This window comes from Pinus tabuliformis, chromosome J (genome assembly GCF_031772625.1).
Source record: "Pinus tabuliformis cultivar Carrire ecotype Pingquan chromosome J, CPIR1, whole genome shotgun sequence".
Lineage (NCBI taxonomy): Eukaryota > Viridiplantae > Streptophyta > Pinopsida > Pinales > Pinaceae > Pinus > Pinus tabuliformis.
The window spans coordinates 1,365,312,325-1,365,332,603 of record NC_142295.1 but is presented as its reverse complement, the minus strand read 5'-3'; positions in this window follow the sequence as shown (position 1 = coordinate 1,365,332,603).

Sequence of the window (20,279 nt, the reverse complement as noted above, 5' to 3'; positions counted from 1 at the left end):
TACTCTTCTTTTTGCAATGAAAATCCTAGCTACTAAGGAAAGAGAATCGAAATCCTTTCAACATAGAGTAGAGAGCACACACTAGATGCACTTTCCTAAATCAAAATCAACAAGTAGTGTAAATGAAAATGCACATGCATGTATTTTTTTCAGCTTTCTTAATGTATGAATGACAAAAATAATGCTCAATACAAATCTGAATTATTTCTTCTTCCAAAGCGACAATACTAATGATTTTATTTAAAAAAAAAAACAAAAGGGAGACAAGATGACACTTTGCGATTTTGAATCGAAAACTACTTTCGACACTTGAAATACTACAAATTCAGATCAAATAGAAGAGTAATAGTGTAATCGACTATCAAAAAGAGAAGGATTATTTTCTTTGACTAAAAACGACCCTTGTGACACTTTCAAATCAAAATACGACAGTTCGATTAAGTTACTATTTTGTAAAGGAGAACTGTAAATGGCGAAAAATACCTAAAAACATTCATAATTATTTGTACAATGGAGGCTTAATAATGCAAAGGAATGGGGTTTGTTAGCACCTAAATCTGCCCTAGGCTGAAGGAAGGCAAAATTCAGGGTAACCACAAACCACGCTCAGTCTGGTAGCTAGCCCTACCAGAGCAGGAGAGGGCTCTCTCCGAGTCACGCTCAGTGAATAGATAAGAAAAAATGGTCTGATATGACTTACAGTGGAATATTGATCTTAGGCTAGTAAGTGAATATGGATACAAGAAACAATTTTTATGAATGACCGAGCTTCTGGGATGGTATGGGACCAACGGTCAGCAAGGAACAAAGAATTTAATACAAAGGCACAGATTATTCTGTGAGGCAAGGCAGGCAGAAAATGTAGCAATTTAGTTTGAGGTAATGTGGAATGAATAGATTGTTGAAGAAAGTGAAAAGGGCATAGTTACATGAATCCTTTTCAACAAAAGAAAAACACTGAACATGAAATTTTCCCACAAGCAGAGCAATAAAATTGAATTCTACCTAATCTCACTCAGAAAATTTTACTGGAAATGAACATGAATTGAATAATGAAACATAATGAAATACATATGAAAACATAAGAGACACATTTGCTACACTCACAACCACAAGAATCTCATGAAACAGAGCCGCTGCCTTTCATTAATTCTCTGTCAAAAATACACATTGAAGAAATAGAGTTTCTTTCCCATAGTCTCCCAGAAGTTACAAGCCAACTAACCCTTTTCAAATAGCTTACATACAATATATATAATGTGCCATGAAGAGATAGAATGCCCAAGGGTTGGGGAGTTACTCGAATCATTACAAAATGGAGATGAAGAGCCAACCATCAGCTACAGGTGCAGCGCTACCAACTTGACATTTGGCTTGGGTGACCATTTGCCTTCCTTCGCCAGTTGGATAGAAGCCCATCTAGAGAGAAAATGCTTTAAATGCCACCTTTGGTGCCAAAAAATGGAAGTGTAGATGAGCGGGCACACTTGGAGAAGTCGCGAACCGAAATTTCCCCAAACGGAAGCAAATTTGGCAATTTTTCCTCTGTGCGCCGCGCTAATTTGGGGCCTATTCTGGGGCACTTGTAGGTGTCCAAAATGTGCCCAAGTGGGCTTGTTGGAAAGCCTGTCCTGTCTACTTTCAAACCCCACTGGAATTTTTGAATTTGGTGCTCATTTTCCCCTCCAAATCTCCATTTTCCCAAGACTGCTTCCTGTGTGTCAAAAAAGGGGCAGAGACGCCATTTTTTGGGTGTTTTTGACCTCCTGCAGACTCAGATCTTGCCCAAATTTCTTGTCCAACCACCAGTAGTCGTGATTTTCCATGCTGAATCCAAAAATGCAAACCATTCCTCATTTGGAGCTCTAGATTTTTAGTGGAGAAAAAACCTGTGTTTTGCCCAAAAATTTGTCATGTGACCAAAAATTCCCCAAATTTCTTGAAATTTGGGCTGGAGGTTCTCTATGGGGTGATATGATGTGCCAAGGAAGCCTCAACAAAGATTCAAAGCTAATATTTCTCTTTTTCCTCCTTTGCCTTTCTTGTTCCTTTCCTCAATTTCGCCTTCAAACTCCTTATCCGGGCCTTTGCACTCATGTTTCGTACTTTGTAACGAAAAGCCATGTGTCTCAGTAGAGCAAGGTCCTTGTCAGCCTTGTCCAGAAGCCTCTCCAATTGCATGTTTACTCTCTCGAGATTGGCCTCCCGATCCTCATTGATTTCTTGCTCTAATGATGTGAGCTCAACTCTTCTCCTTTGAGCAGCTTGGTGATGCTCATGAATGTTTTGCAGCTCCATAATCACCTACCGATCCTCTAGCCGTTTGTTTCTCTGCTAGAGGTACTTCATGTTCCACTTGGCCCTCTCCAAGTCAAGGGATAAGGCCTCAATCATTGATTGCTTCTCTTGGATGATCTTTCCAAGCTCTGCATTTGTCGGTTCTATATCTGTCTCATCATCATGGAGGAGAATGAATTCGGTCTCTCGTTCACCTGATGGCCCTTCTGCCTGCACTGTCTCCTTACCTCTGCCCTGCTCTTGTGATGCTGATGTTAGAAGCGAGGCCCCTTCCACCCTGGGTGGAGATAACACTCGCTTTGCCGCTGCAAACAAAGGTCTACTGCCTTTCTGATAGGTGATGAATACAGGCATAGTAGCGGCCTCATGGTGCTCATACTAATGTGAAGGACCACCTATCTCATGCTCTGCCTCTAATACTACCTGTGGAGTGCTGAAGAAATCACGGGAGATGAAGTCCTCCTAAGAAATACCCTACAATCCCAAATGATGATCCACCAAATTCCGGATAAGAGCAAAGTGATAAACACTGTTGAGCTGCTGCTGAGGGGTCTTATGCTGCATGAAATTTTTCACCCTCTCTATGTTCCCACAAATGAAAAATGGGAGGTTCATCATCCGCACCCTAGTAAAGTGCATGGGCAACCTAATGTGATTGGCATAAAGGTGAGAAAACCTCCCCTCACAACTGAAGTACTTCATGATCAATTTCATGAGCGGAGCATACTCATCTCTCAAAAATTTGAATGGGAAAACTCTCGTGAGCTGACTCAAACAATTGGCCTTAATGTAAGGCTCATAATGATGCCTCTACACCTTCTTCTTCTTATGCCACTGTTCTCCAACATTTGGTATGCCTGTTGCCACTGATATAGTTTCGGGTGTCAATGTGAATGTGACCCCAGCCAAGATAGACTGACCTCCATGTAGGTGAAGTGCAAAAAGACGGGCCAACTCATGATGAACTCTGACATTTGCCACCCTTTGACAAAATTCAAAACATGCTAGGTGCTGGAAATATGACATAGCAAGAGGGCATGCCTGCAACTCGGTGAGGGTGTTTGGCTCATCTCTAACATGTTTTCCACTCCGGTGATGTCTCCTGGGGGCCTGTTCTCTTGAAGCTATATCACTATGGGTTTCCTCCTCATACTCTGATGAAACCTCGGATGCCATGACTGCTGTTTTATAAACTGAATTTAGGCTGCCCCTTTTGATGATGGTGAAAGTTAGGTTGTTTTGATAATCTTCCACCAAGGGGATAGTGAAACAAGGGAATATTAGGAGGGGAATAATATAATGGGAACAGGGGTTATAGGGAGAATTTTGTTTAGGGACATGTAGGGGATTTGGGTATTTTTGATAGGGTAGGGTTTGGGTTTTTGGCAAGGTAGGGTTTTAGGGTTTGTATTGAGTGATGGGAGGAGGGGTAAGGGAATATGAGTTTGGTCGTGTTAGATTAGCGATAGTAGGAAGAATGCAATAGGGGAATAAGGAACAGGGGTAGGGAAGGGAAAATACCTTGGCAGCAATAACACTGTTACACAACCCTAGCAAGATGATTTCTTGGTGTCTTTTTATGGTTGCTTTAAGAAATTTTGCATTCAATCATGGGCATGAAACCATCATATCTTTACCAAATTTGATGCACAAGTGAGTTTAGGTAGCCTACCTTGCAATTAGAGTGTCTTCACAAAAATTTGGGTGAGTTTGGCAATTTCTGGGCGCTTTGTCTCTGTGAGCCGCGGGCAAAGCCCAGTGCACCACGTGCCAGGTGTGCATAATGCTAGTTGTAAAAATGCACTGTGAGCGGGCTCTGTGTGCGTTGCGCCCTGTGTGTGTGCCACGCCCCTCCCTGTGTGCGCCGCGCACCCTGAAACCTCCTCAAACTGCTCCAAAGCGCGCGATTTCTCACTCAAACAGTTTGAAATGTTCTCCCAAGCACTTGCTTGCACAATGGCTTGGATTCATGATGGAATTTGTGTATATAGGCTTGGAGGTCATGTTTTAAATTTGCTTTTTCAAGAAACCCACTTTCTAATGTCATGTTTGGCACTTTTTTTTCACTGTCTTTAAAACAACCCTGATTTTCACTTTTCCTCTGAAATTTTGGCTCAAACGATGAAATTTTCGACACCTTTTGTAGGGATTGCATGAAAGAGAATCTGGTCACAGGAACGATGATTGCACCTGAAGAAATCAACTATCGACCCTTTTTGAAAATTTTGTCACAAATGACACTGTTTGACTTTTCTTCAAAACAAAGTTTTGAAGAACAGTCGAAGTTTATCAATATGATGATGAAACTCTGTGGATCATTACTTTGCAAGAGCATCAGTCTGGGTTGCATGGCTTTACTGGACATATTAAAGATCAAATTGATCAATCCCTAGACCTAATGACCAAAAATGACTTTTGTCTGTTAAAGGACCAGACCTTGACTGTTATGGACATTTTGATTATTTGACACAAAGACATAAGCCAGCAGGAAGCAGACATGATGGGAAATTACTAGCATGACCTTCTCCATCAGATTATGGCATGCCCCTAGTGGAATGCAGCTGAGTGAATGGAGCGGGACACCTAAAAATGAAATGCATAAAGAGTTTTGATCTCTGACAGAGGACTGACCAGACCAACTCTAACATTGGCTCCAATGGGGGATGGTAGCTCCTTGGAGGTGCCAAGAACAACAGATCTTTTGCCTTTTATCCATTGGGCTATGGAGTCATCATTTCGACTACAACACAGGACTCTGACTTATTTATGAAACTGAAATGACCAAGAAATTGACTCAAACTTGACATTGAAATGACTCAAAAACTAACTTGACAGACTGAAACCAAACTGAAATAAAAATGGTATTTACAATGATAGTGGAAGCAGCGTTAATAAATCAGCAGTGGTACCGCTTGAGCAGCCGACCATTGATTAGCCCTCCTGGACAATCTTCCCCGTTCATTTCCTTCAGAAGAAAGGCATTCTGACCCCTATATGCTGCAATCTTGAAAGGACCTTTCCAAAGATTCTCGAACTTTCTATGCTTACCTTTCTCTTCATTCCTTGCATCCCACTTCAGCACCACATCATCCAACTGAAATCTATCGGCCTTTGCTTTTCTATCATAGATTTTCTTTATTTTCTCCTGCAATTTGGATGTGTTCTTGAAAACTTCTTCTCTTGTCTGCTGCAAGTGGACCATTTGATTCAACCTTCTCTGCATGGGATCTTCTTCACTTCCTGCCTCCTGAAGAAGTCTGACTACCGGGGCAGCAAGAGAGGTGGGAAATACTGTGTCAACTCCATAAACAAGCTCAAACGGTGACATACCAATGGATTTTTTCTGACTGATCCGATCTGCCCAAAGCGCATGGACCAACCTCTTATTCCAGCTCTTTTTATTTATTTCCAGCAGCTTCTTGATGATGTTGACCAATGATTTATTCAAAGATTCCACCAATCCATTGCCTTGCGGATGATAGGCAGTTGAGTGACCCAAAATGATGTGATATTTATGACAAAATTCTACCATCCTCTTTGATTTGAAAGCTGCTGCATTATCGGTGATTAACTTATTCGGACAACCAAAGCGAGATAAGATGCTATTTTCGAGAAATGAAATGATTACCGTATCTTTAGCTTGTCTCGTTGGAGTTGCCTCAATCCATTTTGTGAAATAATTTGTCACTGTGAGGATCCATATATGCTGACCGGAAGAAGCGGGATGAATTTCACCAATGAAATCCAACCCCCACTGCTGGAAAGGAGTGCTCACCTCAATAGGCTTAAGTGGAAAAGGCTATAATTTCTATTTTCCTTCGAAAATATGACATTTATGATAGCGCTTGACCATCTTGTACACATCAGCAAACAATGTAGGCCAATAGTACCCTACTCTCAAAATTTTATTTGCTGTTGACTTCCAAAAAAGGTGACCACCACACTCTCCTCCGTGGAAATCCTCCATGACTTTCTTTGCCTCCTCTTCCACCAAACAATTTAATAAAATTCGACCGGGATCTTTCCAATACAACATAGAATTTAGAATGAAAAACTTGGCAGCCTTCAACTTGAGTGTTCTCGCTTTGTTTCTAGTCAGGCCGGGCGGTGGAGATAGATTTTTTAGCACATATATTATATCTGAATACCATGGGGACAGAACAAACATTTCAGATACCTGAATGGATGATATTTCCTCATTCTCATCGGACATAGTAGTGATCAGATTTATGTCCAAGGCATGCAAGCTTGATTCGGTCATTAACTTCGCCAACCCCTGTCCTTTGACCAGCTTCATGGGCTTTATTTCCACATCATATTCCAGCAGGGCTGCAATCCGTTTGCCTCTTCTTCCTTCCGGATCGGTCTACACTAAAACATCTTTTACAGCAGCATTAGGAACATAGGCCAAAATATGAGAATGTAGAATATATACCCAGAAATCCTTCAATGCCTTCACCAGTGCCAGGGCTTGTTTCTCAATGATGTTGTACTTTAAGGTTGCATCTCTTATAGCCCTGCTGAAGAATGCTATGGGTCTTTCGTGATCATCTCTTTTCTGCAATAATACTGCTGCCATAGTGTGCTCTGAAGCAAATGAAAACAATATGAAATCCTGAGTGTAGTCCGGGCTGACTAGAACTGGAGCTGAAGAAAGGGCCAATTTGACCAAATTGAAAGATTTTACAGCCTCCTCTGTCCATTTCACTTGGCTGTCCTTCTTAAGCATGTTGGTCATCTCTCTTAAGTGTTCAGCAAGATTAGGCACAAAGCGACGCAGAAAATTCATCTTACCATTGAACGATTGTATCTCCTTTTTATTCCTGGGCATATTGATTTGTTGAATTGCTTGCACATGTGCTGGGTCAATACGAATGCCATCCTTTGAAATAATGTGCCCGAGAAATTTGCCTTCCTCCATGGCGAACAAGCTCTTCTTAGGATTCAGCGATAAACCATATTTTCTGCACTTTTGAAAGACAGTTTTTAGATGGTGCATGTGTTCTTCATCAGATTTGGAAAACACTGTCAAATCATCCAGGTACACCACCAAAAACACATCCTTCTCATTTGCAAAAGCCAAGTCCATTGCACACTGAAATGTGGCACCTGCATTCTTTAAACCGAAAGGAATTTTGGCGTAATGAAAGGTTCCCCATGGAGTGGTGAATACTGTCTTGTCTTGGTCATCCTCATGGACAGAAATTTGGTTATATCCGGAATAACCATCAAGTAGTGACATACGAGATGCCCCCACTACTCGCTGAAGTATATGGTCCATCTTGGGAAGTGGATAGTTGTCCTTCAATGAAACTTTATTGAGATTTCTGAAATCAATGCATAAGCGGATCTCACATGTCTTCTTTCGTACAGGCACCAAGTTAGAGATCCAATCTGAAAATCTGATGGGCACAATGATACCTGACTTGTACAACATGTTTACCTCCTTTTCAATAGATGGCAGCAACTTTGGATTTATCCTTCTCAGCTTCTGTCTAAATGGTTTTTGATTGGTCTTGATGGGTATAGTGTGCTGAATTATATTGGTATCATAGGTCTTTAAGTCAGAATAATCCCAAGCAAACACATCTGCAAATGAAGCCATCAAACTGATATATTTGTCCTTGATCTTTGGCAGCAATGCTTTAGACAATTTTACCAACTTAGAATTGGCAGCTGTTCCGATGTTGACCTCTTCTACCCCCTTCTCTGTTGGCTACAATGTTGGCATGCGGGCTACATCATCTTGATCAAAACTTTCTTCTAGAGGTATCAATCCTTTAGGAATAATGTTATTCTTCAGCTGCAACACGTCCATTTCATTGATCTGCACTTCATCTGTACCATTCCCTTTGCCATCGTCATTTTCTACATCGATTGAGATTTCTTTGAACTTGCCTTTGTTTTGTAGAAAATCATTAATTTCCTCATCATCTTGAAACACTTGCTAATATCTCTGATTGTCTAGAATGGTTGGACGATTCTTGACATGGATTTCAAATTTATTGCTGGAGTTCATAGGGATTTTCAAACTACTTGCTGCCTTAGCAAGAGCATCAGCAACACTATTTTGTATACGAGGTACACATGTCAAGGTGTATTCTGAAGATAATTTTAGGATGTCTAGAACTGCATTATGATAGGCCCGCATCCTAGGATGCTTTTCTTGATACTCGCCTTTGACCTGCTTTATTACTAATTCGTAGTTGCCATATACCGAAATCCTTTTAGAATTCAGCGTTCTAAGAATATTCAGGCCAACAATCAGAGCTTCATATTCAGCTTCATTGTTTGAACACTCAAAAGCTAACTTGTAAGAGCAAACCCTCACGCTGCTAGGCACTTTGTTTGGGGTTGAGAAAGGACTGCATACCCAAATTCCAATTCCAGTGCCATCATTTCCCACTGCTCCATCAAAATCCATGGTCCACAAGCCTTCTTCCTCCTCTTGCAAGTGCTAGAAATCTGTTTGTTGTGCCTTGTCTTCTTGCTGTCCATTACTTTCAGCTGATTTCCCAACATTGTTCTGCTGTTCTTGTCCTTCTTTCTTTAAAATTTCTTTGAAATTTTTTGTTATTTCCGGAATATCATCTGCTTCTACTAACTGACTATCTATATCATTTAAACTATCTGAAAACAAAACAAAAGACTCTAAATCTGTATGTACATAGTTAATTGGATGATTTATGGGTTTCTCCTTGCTTGTGATCATATATTTCATTTTTTGTTCCCGATATAATTTCCTCATTTGTCTAAACACCGGAATAATTGCATAGGAGAAATCTAGCTGTAGTGTCCCTTTCAATTTTGCTACCCAAGACCTGGAAAGAAGCATGCCAAACCTTGGAGGAATATCTGCTACCACCACATCCATCAAAACATTTTTCATTGGGAGCTGATCCAGACTCACAACCAAGTCTTTGATGAGTCCTATACATCTCACTCTGCTGGAATCAAATGAATAGAGATCGTGGTACTGTCGAGTAATGTCCAGACTGAGCTTATCCATGATAGCCTTGGGCATGAGATTGTGAGAAGCTCCGGAATCGAACATGGCATTATGTAACACAAAATCATGCAATCGTAAACTGATATAAAAGGGTGGCACATCGCTATCAGGAGACTCACCATTCGATGCTGGCCCAAAAATCATTTCAGGCTGATCATCTTCTACATTTACCATGTCGGACATTGGGTCCAAATTCAACATCTTAGATACTTGTCCTCTATAACTGCTATTCTTCATTATTTTAGTCAAGGGGATGGATACTTTTAACTTAGAAATCTCATTCTCTAAGCTAAAGGCGAGAGTCTTTTCTACCTCTTTGACTGGGATTTATTTCTTTTCTTTTTCCTTTGATGCAGCTTGCTGCTGTGATTGTTCTGCTGATTTTGATTTGCTGCTCTCCGGACCAACCGCCTCCTTTCCTTTTCTTTGTGTAGCTGATGAATCATTCTTTGTTGCTTCAACCTCCCTCTTTTTCTGAATTGGCTTGGCCGACACATATCTATTTCTAAGTGAACATCGTTGCTGCTGTGCAGACAGAGCATTCATATACCCCCTTTGATATTCCTCTGATTCTTCTTGTAAAATAGTGTCACTAGCTAGAATGAAATTTGCATCTTTGTGTGCAACTGAACTCACCGCACACTCTTCTTCTTCGGTAATGTAAGTAGGCAGCTCATCTGGAGTAAAGGGGTGGTTTTCTTCACCTATTACATTCTCGTCCTCATCTGACTCCAGTCCATGTACAAAATTCTGCTGCAAAGGTGTCTATACTGGCTATTGTGCTGCCTGCTCTTGGGTTCGCTGATCTCTCTGTCTTATTCTATATTGTGGCTGCTACTGGCCACGGAAGTTAGGATTCCTAACTTGTGGCTCAAGCTTGTCAAGCTTCACCTTTTCAAGATTCTGCTCTACCTTGTTGAGTAATTGATCCATTGAAGAAGACTTTTCCTTAACCGTGACTTTTGCTCTAGCTCTCTTGGATAGCAGATTTGCTTCAACGCTGACCGCAATTTTCTGCATGTCTTCCATTGTGGCCGGTTCTCTCTCTCTTAATTGGTAGGCCATATCCGCGTCAAAACCATCCGGAAATTTCATCATAGCTAGTCCCACGGGTGGCTTTAGATGATCTGGAATTTCATTATAAACTGCATTGAATCTAACACAATAATCTTGGACCGACTCACCAGCGTTTCATTTGATTTGATCATATTCAGCTAGAATTTGAAGGGGATTCTTTTTCACTTCCCATCGGTTTAAAAATTGTCTTTGTAGTTCAGCCAAGGTAGCAATACGTGTAGCCGTCAAACCTCTGAACCACTTCCTCACTTCACCTGCAAATGTCTGTACAAAGAGTCTCATTTCCACATTCTCCGCATCTATCTCATGAAGTTCATAGAAGTCTGCCATTTTGTCTACATGCTACTGAGCAGTAATGCTGTTAAGAGTGCCATCAAAAAATGGGATTTTTCTTTGATAATTTGAGGGCATATCATCTAGAACTTGGGGCAGAACAAGGGGTGCAAAACGGGCAGCCATCACTCTCGGTGGATTTGGCCTTGGAGGTGTTGGAGGAGTGTGCACAGTTTGTAAGGGGCTGGCAATTGGAGTTTGGGGCTGTTTTGCAATATAATTATCAATTAACCGAAGAGCTCTTTCTATTTCGAGGTCTACAAGAAATTGAGGATTGGGGACAGTATAGTCAACATCCCTTTTAGATTTAGACTCAAACAATGATATTTCAAACTGCTCGTCAAACTCAAGCTCTTCAAGATACCTGAAAATGTCAGGACATGAATGGGATTTGAACATGGGAGTTATGGTGCTTTCTTGACGAAGGAGTCTCGTAATCAAATTGGGGTTTTCGTAAATATGAGGAGGATCTGGGTCAAGATTGGCTCTAGTATATCGTCTCGAAGCCAACGTGCTATTGAGAAAAATCACAGGACACAACCAACTTACTCAGCCTATCCAATCCTAAGCTCATCATCTAGAAGCTTAGAATTATTATGAAACAAGGGGATTTGATTTCAGTTTTGTATTCCCCAGTATGGTCACTACTATGTTAGCACCTAAATCTGCCCTAGGCTGAAGGAAGGCAAAATTCAGGGTAACCACAAACCACGCTCAGTCTGGTAGCTAGCCCTACCAGAGTAGGAGAGGGCTCTCTCCGAGTCACGCTCAGTGAATAGATCAGAAAAAATGGTATGAGATGACTTACAGTGGAATATTGATCTTAGGCTAGTAAGTGAATATGGATACAAGAAACAATTTTTATGAATGACCGAGCTTCTGGGATGGTATGGGACCAACGGTCAGCAAGGAACAGAGAATTTAATACAAAGGCACAGATTATTCTGTGAGGCAAGGCAGGTAGAAAATGTAGCAATTTAGTTTAAGGTAACGCGGAAGGAATAGATTGCTGAAGAAAGTGAAAAGGGCATAGTTACATGAATCCTTTTCAACAGAAGAAAAACACTGAACATGAAATTTTCCCACAGGCAGAGCAATAAAATTGAATTCTACCTAATCTCACTCAGAAAATTTCACTGGAAATGAACATGAATTGAATTATGAAACATAACAAAATACATATGAAAACATAAGAGACACATTTGCTACACTCACAACCACAAGAATCTCATGAAACAGAGCCGCTGCCTTCCATTAATTCTCTGTCAAAAATACACAGTGAAGAAACAGAGTTTCTTTCCCATAGTCTCCTAGAAGTTACAAGCCAACCAACCCTTTGCAAATAGCTTACATACAATATATAGAATGTGCCATGAAGATATAGAACACCCAAGGGTTGGGGAGTTACTCGAATCATTACAAAATGGAGACGAAGAGCCAACCATCAGCTACAGGTGCAACGCTACCAACATGACATTTGGCTTGGGTGACCGTTTGCCTTCCTTTGCCATTTGGATAGAAGCCCATCTAGAGAGAAAATGCTTTAAATACCACCTTTGGTGCCAAAAATCCAAAGTGTAGATGAGCAGGCCCACTTGGAGAAGTCGCGAACCGAAATTTCCCCAAACGGAAGCAAATTTGGGAATTTTTCCTCTGTGCGCCACGCTACTTTGGGGCCTCTTTTGGGGAACTTGCAAGTGTCCAAAATGCACCCACGTGGGCTTGTTGGAAAGCCTATCCTGTCTACTTTCTAACCCCACTAGAATTTTTGAATTTGGTGCTCATTTTCCCCTCCAAATATCCATTCTCCCAAGACTGCTTCCTGTGTGTCAAAAAAGGGGCAGAGAGGCCATTTTTTGGGTGTTTTTGACCTCCTGGAGACTCAGATCTTGCCCAAATTTCTTTTTTGGGCACCAGTAGTCATGATTTTCCATGCTGAATCCAAAAATGCAAACCATTCCTCATTTGGAGCTCTAGATTTTTAGCGCCGTGCTAGTGGCGCAGTGCACAGGGAGAAAAAACCTGTGTTTTGCCCAAAAATTTGTCATGTGACCAAAAATTCCCCAAATTTCTTGAAATTTGGGCTGGAGGTTCTCTATGGGGTGCTATGATGTGCCAAGGAAGCCTCAGCCAAGATTTTAAGCCGATCTTGCTCTTTTGCCTCCTTTGCCTTTCTTGTTGCTTTCCTTAATTTCGCCTTCAAACTCCTTATCCAGGCCTTTGCACTCATGTTTCGTACTCTGTAACGAAAATCCATGTGTCTCAGTAGAGCAAGGTCCTTGTTGGCCTTGTCTAGCAGCCTCTCCAAGTGCATGTTGACTCTCTCGAGATTGGCCTCCCAATCCTCATTGATTTCTTGCTCCAATGATGTGAGCTCAACTCTTCTCCTTTGAGCAGCTTGGCGATGTTCACGAATGTTTTGCAACTCCATAATCGCCTACCAATCCTCTAGATGTTTGTTTCTCTACTCCAGGTACTTCATGTTCCACTTGGCCCTATCCAAGTCAAGGGATAAGGCCTCAATCACTGATTGCTGCTCTTGGATGATCTCTCCAAGCTCTGCATTTGTCGGTTCTGTATCTGTCTCATCATCATGGAGGAGAACGAATTCGGTCTCTCGTTCACCTGATGTCCCTTCCTCCTGCACTGACTCCTTACCTTTGCCCTACTCCTATGATGCTGATGTCGGAAGTGAGGCCCCTTCCACCCCAGGTGGAGATAACACTCGCTTTGCCGCTGCAAACAAAGGTCTATTGCCTTTCTGATAGGTGATGAATACAGGCATAGTAGCGGCCTCATGGCGCTCATACTGATGTGAAGGACCACCTATCTCATGATATGCCTCTGATACTACCTGTGGAGTGCTGAAGAAATCACGGGAGATGAAGTCCTCCCAAGTAATACCCTGCAATCCCAACTGATGATCCACCAAAATCCGGATAAGAGCAAAGTGATAAACACTGTTGAGCTGCTGCTGAGGGGTCTTATGCTGCATGAAATTTTTCATCCTCTCTATGTTCCCACAAATGAAAAATGGTAGGTTCATCATCCACACCCTGGTAAAGTGCATGAGCAACCTAATGTGATAGGCATAAAGGCGAGAAAAACTCCCCTCACAACTGAAGTACTTCATGATCAATTTCATGAGCGGAGCATACTCATCTCTCATAAATCTGAATGGGAAAACTCTCGTGAGCTGACTCAAACAACTTGCCTTAATGTAAGGCTCATAATGATGTCTCTCCACCTTCTTCTTCTTATGCCACTGTTCTCCAAAATTTGGTATTCCTGTTGCCACTGATATAGTTTCGGGTGTCAATGTGAAGGTGACCCCGGCCAAGATAGACTGACCTCCATGTAGGTGAAGTGCAAAAAGACGGGCCAATTCATGATGAACTCTGACATTTGCCACCCTTTGACAAAATTCAAAACATGCTAGGTGCTGGAAACATGACATAGCAAGAGGGCATGCCTGCAACTCGGTGAGGGTGTTTGGCTCATCTCTAACATGTTTTCCACTCCGGTGATGTCTCCTGGGGGCCTGTTCTCCTGAAGCTGTATCGCTGTGGGTTTCCTCCTCATACTCTGATGAAACCTTAGATGCCATGACTGCTATTTTATAAACTGAATTTAGGCTGCCCCTTTTGATGATGGCGAAAGCTAGGTTTTTTTGATAATCTGCCACCAAGGGGACAATGAAACAAGGGAATATTAGGAGGGGAATAATATAATGGGAACAGTGGTTATAGGGAGAATTTTGTTTAGGGACATGTAGGGGATTTGGGTATTTTTGATAGGGTAGGGTTTGGGTTTTTGGCAAGGTAGGGTTTTAGGGTTTGTATTGAGTAATGGGAGGAGGGGTAAGGGAATATGAGTTTGATAGTGTTAGGGTAGTGATAGTAGGAAGAATGCAATAGGGGAATAAGGAACATGGGTAGGGAAGGGAAAATACCTTGGCAGCAATAACACTGTTACACAACCCTAGCAAGATGATTTATTGGTGTCTTTTTGTGGTTGCTTTAAGAAATTTTGCATTCAATCACGGGCATGAAACCATCATATATTTACCAAATTTGATGCACAAGTGAGTTTAGGTAGCCTACCTTGCAATTAGAGTGTCTTCACAAAAATTTGGGTGAGTTTGGCAATTTCTGGGCGCTTTGTCTCTGTGCACCGCGCGCAAAGCCCATTGCACCGCACGCTGGCTGTGCGCCGTGCTAGTTGTAAAAATGCACTGTGGGTGGGATCTATGTGTGCCGCGCCCTGTGTGTGCACCGTGCCCCTGCCTGTGTGCGCCGCGCACCCTGAAACCTCCTCAAACTGCTCCAAAGCGCGCGATTTCTCACTCAAACAGTTTGAAATGTTCTCCCAAGCACTTGCTTGCACAATGACTTGGATTCATGATCGAATTTGTGTATATAGGCTTGCATGTCATGTTTTAAATTTGATTTTTCAAAAAACCCACTTTCTAATGTCATGTTTGGCACTTTTTTTTCACTGTCTTTAAAACAACCCTGATTTTCAATTTTCCTTTGAAATTTTGGCTAAAACGATAAAATTTTCCACAATTTTTGCAGGGATTGCATGACAGAGCATCTGGTCATGGGAACCATGATTGCACCTGAAGAAATCAACTGTCGACCCTTTTTGAAAATTTTGTCACAAATGACACTGTTTGACTTTTCTTCAAAACAAAGTTTTGAAGAACAGTCGAAGTTTATCAATATGATGATGAAACTCTGCAGATCATTACTTTGCAAGAGAATCACTCTGGCTTGCATGGCTTTACTAGACATATTTAAAGATCAAATTGATCAATCCCTAGACCTAATGACCACAAATGACTTTTGTCTGTTAAAGGACCAAACCTTGACTGTTATGGACTTTTTGATTATTTGACACAAAGACATAAGCCAACAGGAAGCAGACATGATGGGAAATGACTAGCATGACCTTCTCCGTCAGATTATGGCATGCCCCTAGTAAAATTCAGTTGAGTGAATGGAGCGGGACACCTAAAAATGAAATGCATAAAGATTTTTGATCTCTGACGGAGGACTGACCAGACCGACTCTAACAGGGTTCCCATAGTGGTTTACTGATCATAGACAGAAAAACTCTTGAATAAAGCTGAAGACAGTGAAGAAAAAACCAAAATCTAGGAGCAGAAACAATCTTGCCTGATCATCGCACCTATAACATAGGGAAACATGGATGCATCCCACCTACTACACATGGGAGGTGCGATGCATCCAGTCTACCAAAAGGAGATAGTGCGATGGTCCAGGAACGAGATTTTAACTTGGTTTTTGGTCACAGTTTGCAGCTTCGTTTACGGATTTAGGCCGAGCTAATGATAGTTAGTAAATACAAAGTATAGGGGCTGATCTAATGAGGTTACTTGAGCTACCTCTAGGGCACTTAGGATGTTTTCAAATCAGTTCTTTAGTTCATAAACAAACTCATAGATTGACTAAAGCAGCGTTGATCTACTTTGCACTTGCATAGCAAATGCAGTTCGAATGCTAGCTGGCTTAACTTTAGGATCTGTCTGTAGTTTATGAAGCAAACAAATAGAGACAAGAAATCAAACTATTCAGTCCCCAGCGAAGTCACCATTTTGTTATCAGGAAAACTAGTGTCTATTCAGAACTGCTAGTCCCACTAAGACGGGTAGCTATCTTAGAAACAAACAAATTAAAATCACTTGTGTTTTCCTTTACGAGAGATAGATGAGAAAGAAGCAGAGAGTACCAACCTCAGTCTTTTGCTTGGCTCCTTTCTTGTTTCCTTTCCCCTTTGACAGAATCTCACCACTCCTTCCTTACTTGTCCCACTTAAAAGAGCACTTGTAAAGTCAAAGCAGCATAATACCATCAAAGCATAGAGATCTATCATCGTAAACAATATAGGATCAAATATATATTGACCATACAAATGCATATATTAACACAATATTCAGAGATACACAAGAATATGGAGGAAAACTCAAATAGCTTTATTGATAGAAGTAGTAGAAGAGAGGATTACAACCACTTGGTCTGACCCAATGCCATCCTCCTAGCATGAAAGCCCTCTTCACCTCATACAAAGTAAGATCACCCAACAATGTCTTCAAAGAGAAACCAACATCACTTCCTTGCAAATTACACAATTCTAGCCTCTAGCCTTTGGATCTCTAGGATGAGCGATCCATATATAGATGTTTACAGGGGGGTGAGTCAACTTCTGGGATTTTGATTAGCGTCATCTCTCTGATAGTTCTTGGTTCCACTTGGAGATTTCATGATCTCTTAGTCATCCTTGGGCGAATTCAGAGAAGCAAGTGTCAAATGAGCAGCTTCTAGAAGATTCTCAGGGTCTCCACCAAGCAAACTGCTTATGCCATTTGTCTACTCTCACTCATCACACCCTAAAGAAGGGCTTTCCAGTATGCATTGCACTTTTTGCATGTGGCAGGTGAGATGCATCGCACCCTTAGCACTGGGCAATCTGTATGGTCCTTCTTTGACCAGTTCGGAGTATTTTTTCATGGAGAACTTCTGGGAGATGATGTAATCAGCTGACCTTGCTCCTTTAGGGTATGGAACAACACTTTTAGGGACTTAGAAGCCCTTGGTTTATGGACATATATTATTGGGGTTGCAGTGCCAAAATATGTCTATAACAATTGCCTATTCGGAATGGTGTCAAGATTCAGCATCTGAATCTTCTCTACTTATTTCTCTGCATGCTTGTAATCATGCAAGGTAAAAATGCCACATCATAGGGGAAATATAGGCCACATTTGTTTCTTGGAATCCTTAAGGGTTCTTGATGTTCCTCAAACTGTTATTTGATATGCCAATTCTTGGGCTAATAATTTATCAGGAACATATAGAGGAAGAACACGGGGTGTAGTGTGACTGCCGAAAAGCCTCACATGGATAAACTTCTCCTCTTCCAACCAGCTACCTATTGCTGTTACTTCAATTGCTACTTCCTAGGATATCTTGGGGGCCGGCTTATTGAAAATAGAATAATATATAGGTCAAACAAAACCATTGCCAATTCTGTACAAGTGATTTTTATAGTGTGCTTTCCACAACTGCTTATCATAGATATGAAAAGGGTTGAGATCTTGGGATGTCCACTTCCATATGAGTATCGGGAATTCAGAATTAAAACAAATAATATCTAGAATGTATGCATTGTAGTAGAAAGGGGGAATGATCCGGGAAGTTGTATATGCTTTCCTTCTGTATTCTAATATCTGAGTGGCTAGTCTATCAGACAAAATATTTTCCCAATCCATAACATAACCATTAATCGAAGCTTCCATTAATGTGACCATATATATAGAAAATGTTGCAGAATCATGTTGTCCCCACAGTCTACACATCATAGCTCCAGCATAGCAATATGGTGAAGCTAATGAGTCGATAGAATACTTACCCAATGAATCATGCTTATGTTTTTTCTAGGAAATGCCTCCAGTGCTTGATTGGGTCTGATTCCAAGTCGTTTTCCTTTGAAAATGATTTGAGGAATGCCTTGTTATAGCACTTCATGGGCGGAGGTAGATGGTACATTTGCCTGAGATCTTCAGGTTTGAATGACCCGAATATCCTTCCATTGGCTGTGGAAAATGTTTTATCTGAAGTTGGGATTTTCTCGACAACCCATCTAACCACATCGGTGTATGGCAAAATTTTGTCCCCCGCTGCTATTCTGTGAAGGTATGAACAGGCCAATTCTTTGAGAGTCCCCTCTGACTTGTTGGTTGAATCAACTGTGGCTTTGTCTTCTAATTCTTCGGGCTCATCTACTTCTATCAGATTATAAATGCTTTCCCAACTTGCATTTCCCAGAACGAGACATGTTGTATCTAAAATTAATCCCTTCTTTCTCGGTCCTTGTTCTTTGGCTACAGGTGTTGCTTTGTCCTTCTTAGATTTCTTCCCCATCTACTCTGGATTCATGCATTCTGAAAAACTCTACACTGACAATTTAAAACCGTAATACAGGGATATGTTGCTGAAAGCTACTACGAAAATGAATAGCATTAAGGCAGTTAACACATGATAAATCAGATGTACCACGAATGAAATCTTTTGAAGGACATACTCTTAACTGTAAAATTTAATAGTCGTTCAAGCCACCAATCGTGATGCATAAATACCATAAATACCCATCTCGTTGATCGTATATTAAATGATTATTTCAAGTGTGTCTTCGGATTTCCCCAATCGGCAATTGCGATAAATCACAAATCACAGTCAGGAGTTTCAAAGGGAGAGGTTTTATCACTTGCAACAAATATCTCTGATTGTCGAAAGGTGATATTATAATAAAGTAGAGTATTATGCATGGAAAATGTTTTATCGTATGTTTTCCTCTTGAGATGCCCACCCTATTAATTGATCGCAATCGGGGGTTTGGTTTGCGCTTTTATCTCTTTGTCATGTGATATCTCCGATTGCCGATTGTGACTACCTTTATCGGATCGGAGGATTTGATGAGGCCTTATTTGTGTATGTCCCTTTGTCGTTGCGATATGCGATCTCCGATCACTTTATCACAATGTAGAATTATTCATAATGTTTTTTAAAGGAACACTTTGTATTTTTCAAAAGGATTTACAAAATGAATCATTTACATTGGGCTTTTGATAAAGATTTTTCTTGTAAAGAGGTCTATACCAGTTTTATTTATCAACTCACAAATCTCATGGTTTATTTAAAAAGGGACCCATTTGTTATAAAAAGTTTTGTGTAAAAGTTTTTTAGAAATGGGGGGTTGTTGTACAACACGAAAATTGGCAATTCACTAGGAGAAATAGTTATCTCTAAGAAAATAATATAATATTTTAACCTTTTTAATCTGAAAACCATAGTGGATAGAGAAAATCTAATATAACTAGGTAATCACAAATTCTGAATATAATGGAAACTATCTTTGCTATCTCTTTCTTATCTCAAAATTAAATACATTCTAAGTTTAAGTAAACCTTAATTGGTTGATAATGATAAAACAAGAGACTTCTCCAAATTAGCTTGTATAATGACTCCTTTGTTATAGGTAGAGCCACTGTTGCTGGCAAACGTCTATAGTCTCAGCAAGGTTACCTTTGAACCATTGATCATTCATTGTCCCATCCATTTCAAAGTATAATTTAAACTCCAAAAGATACGTTTCCACATTTTTTGTATTGCATTTTCTTTTTTCCTTATTTGTTTATTTTGTAAGATAAAAAGCCATTATCCTGGTTTGGTGGCTAGCTGTTGACAATGCCATTCACTGGTTGTAATTTAACTAAACAAGTTGGCTCGTGATGAGACCCCTTGTCTTATAATTATAAGCCATTACCTTGTTTTGGTATGCAGTGTTGTTAATGCCAGTTGAACTAGTCCCCTATGATTATGGTATGCAGGCTCATGATGAGACCTCTTATATTTTATATCAAATATATTGTAGAGTTACACTCTGAAAAATCATAATCTTTGATGGATGGGATGAATAATTTTCTCCTTAAGAGAACATGGATGACAGTTTCGAGAGTTGAAGATGCTAAGATTGGATC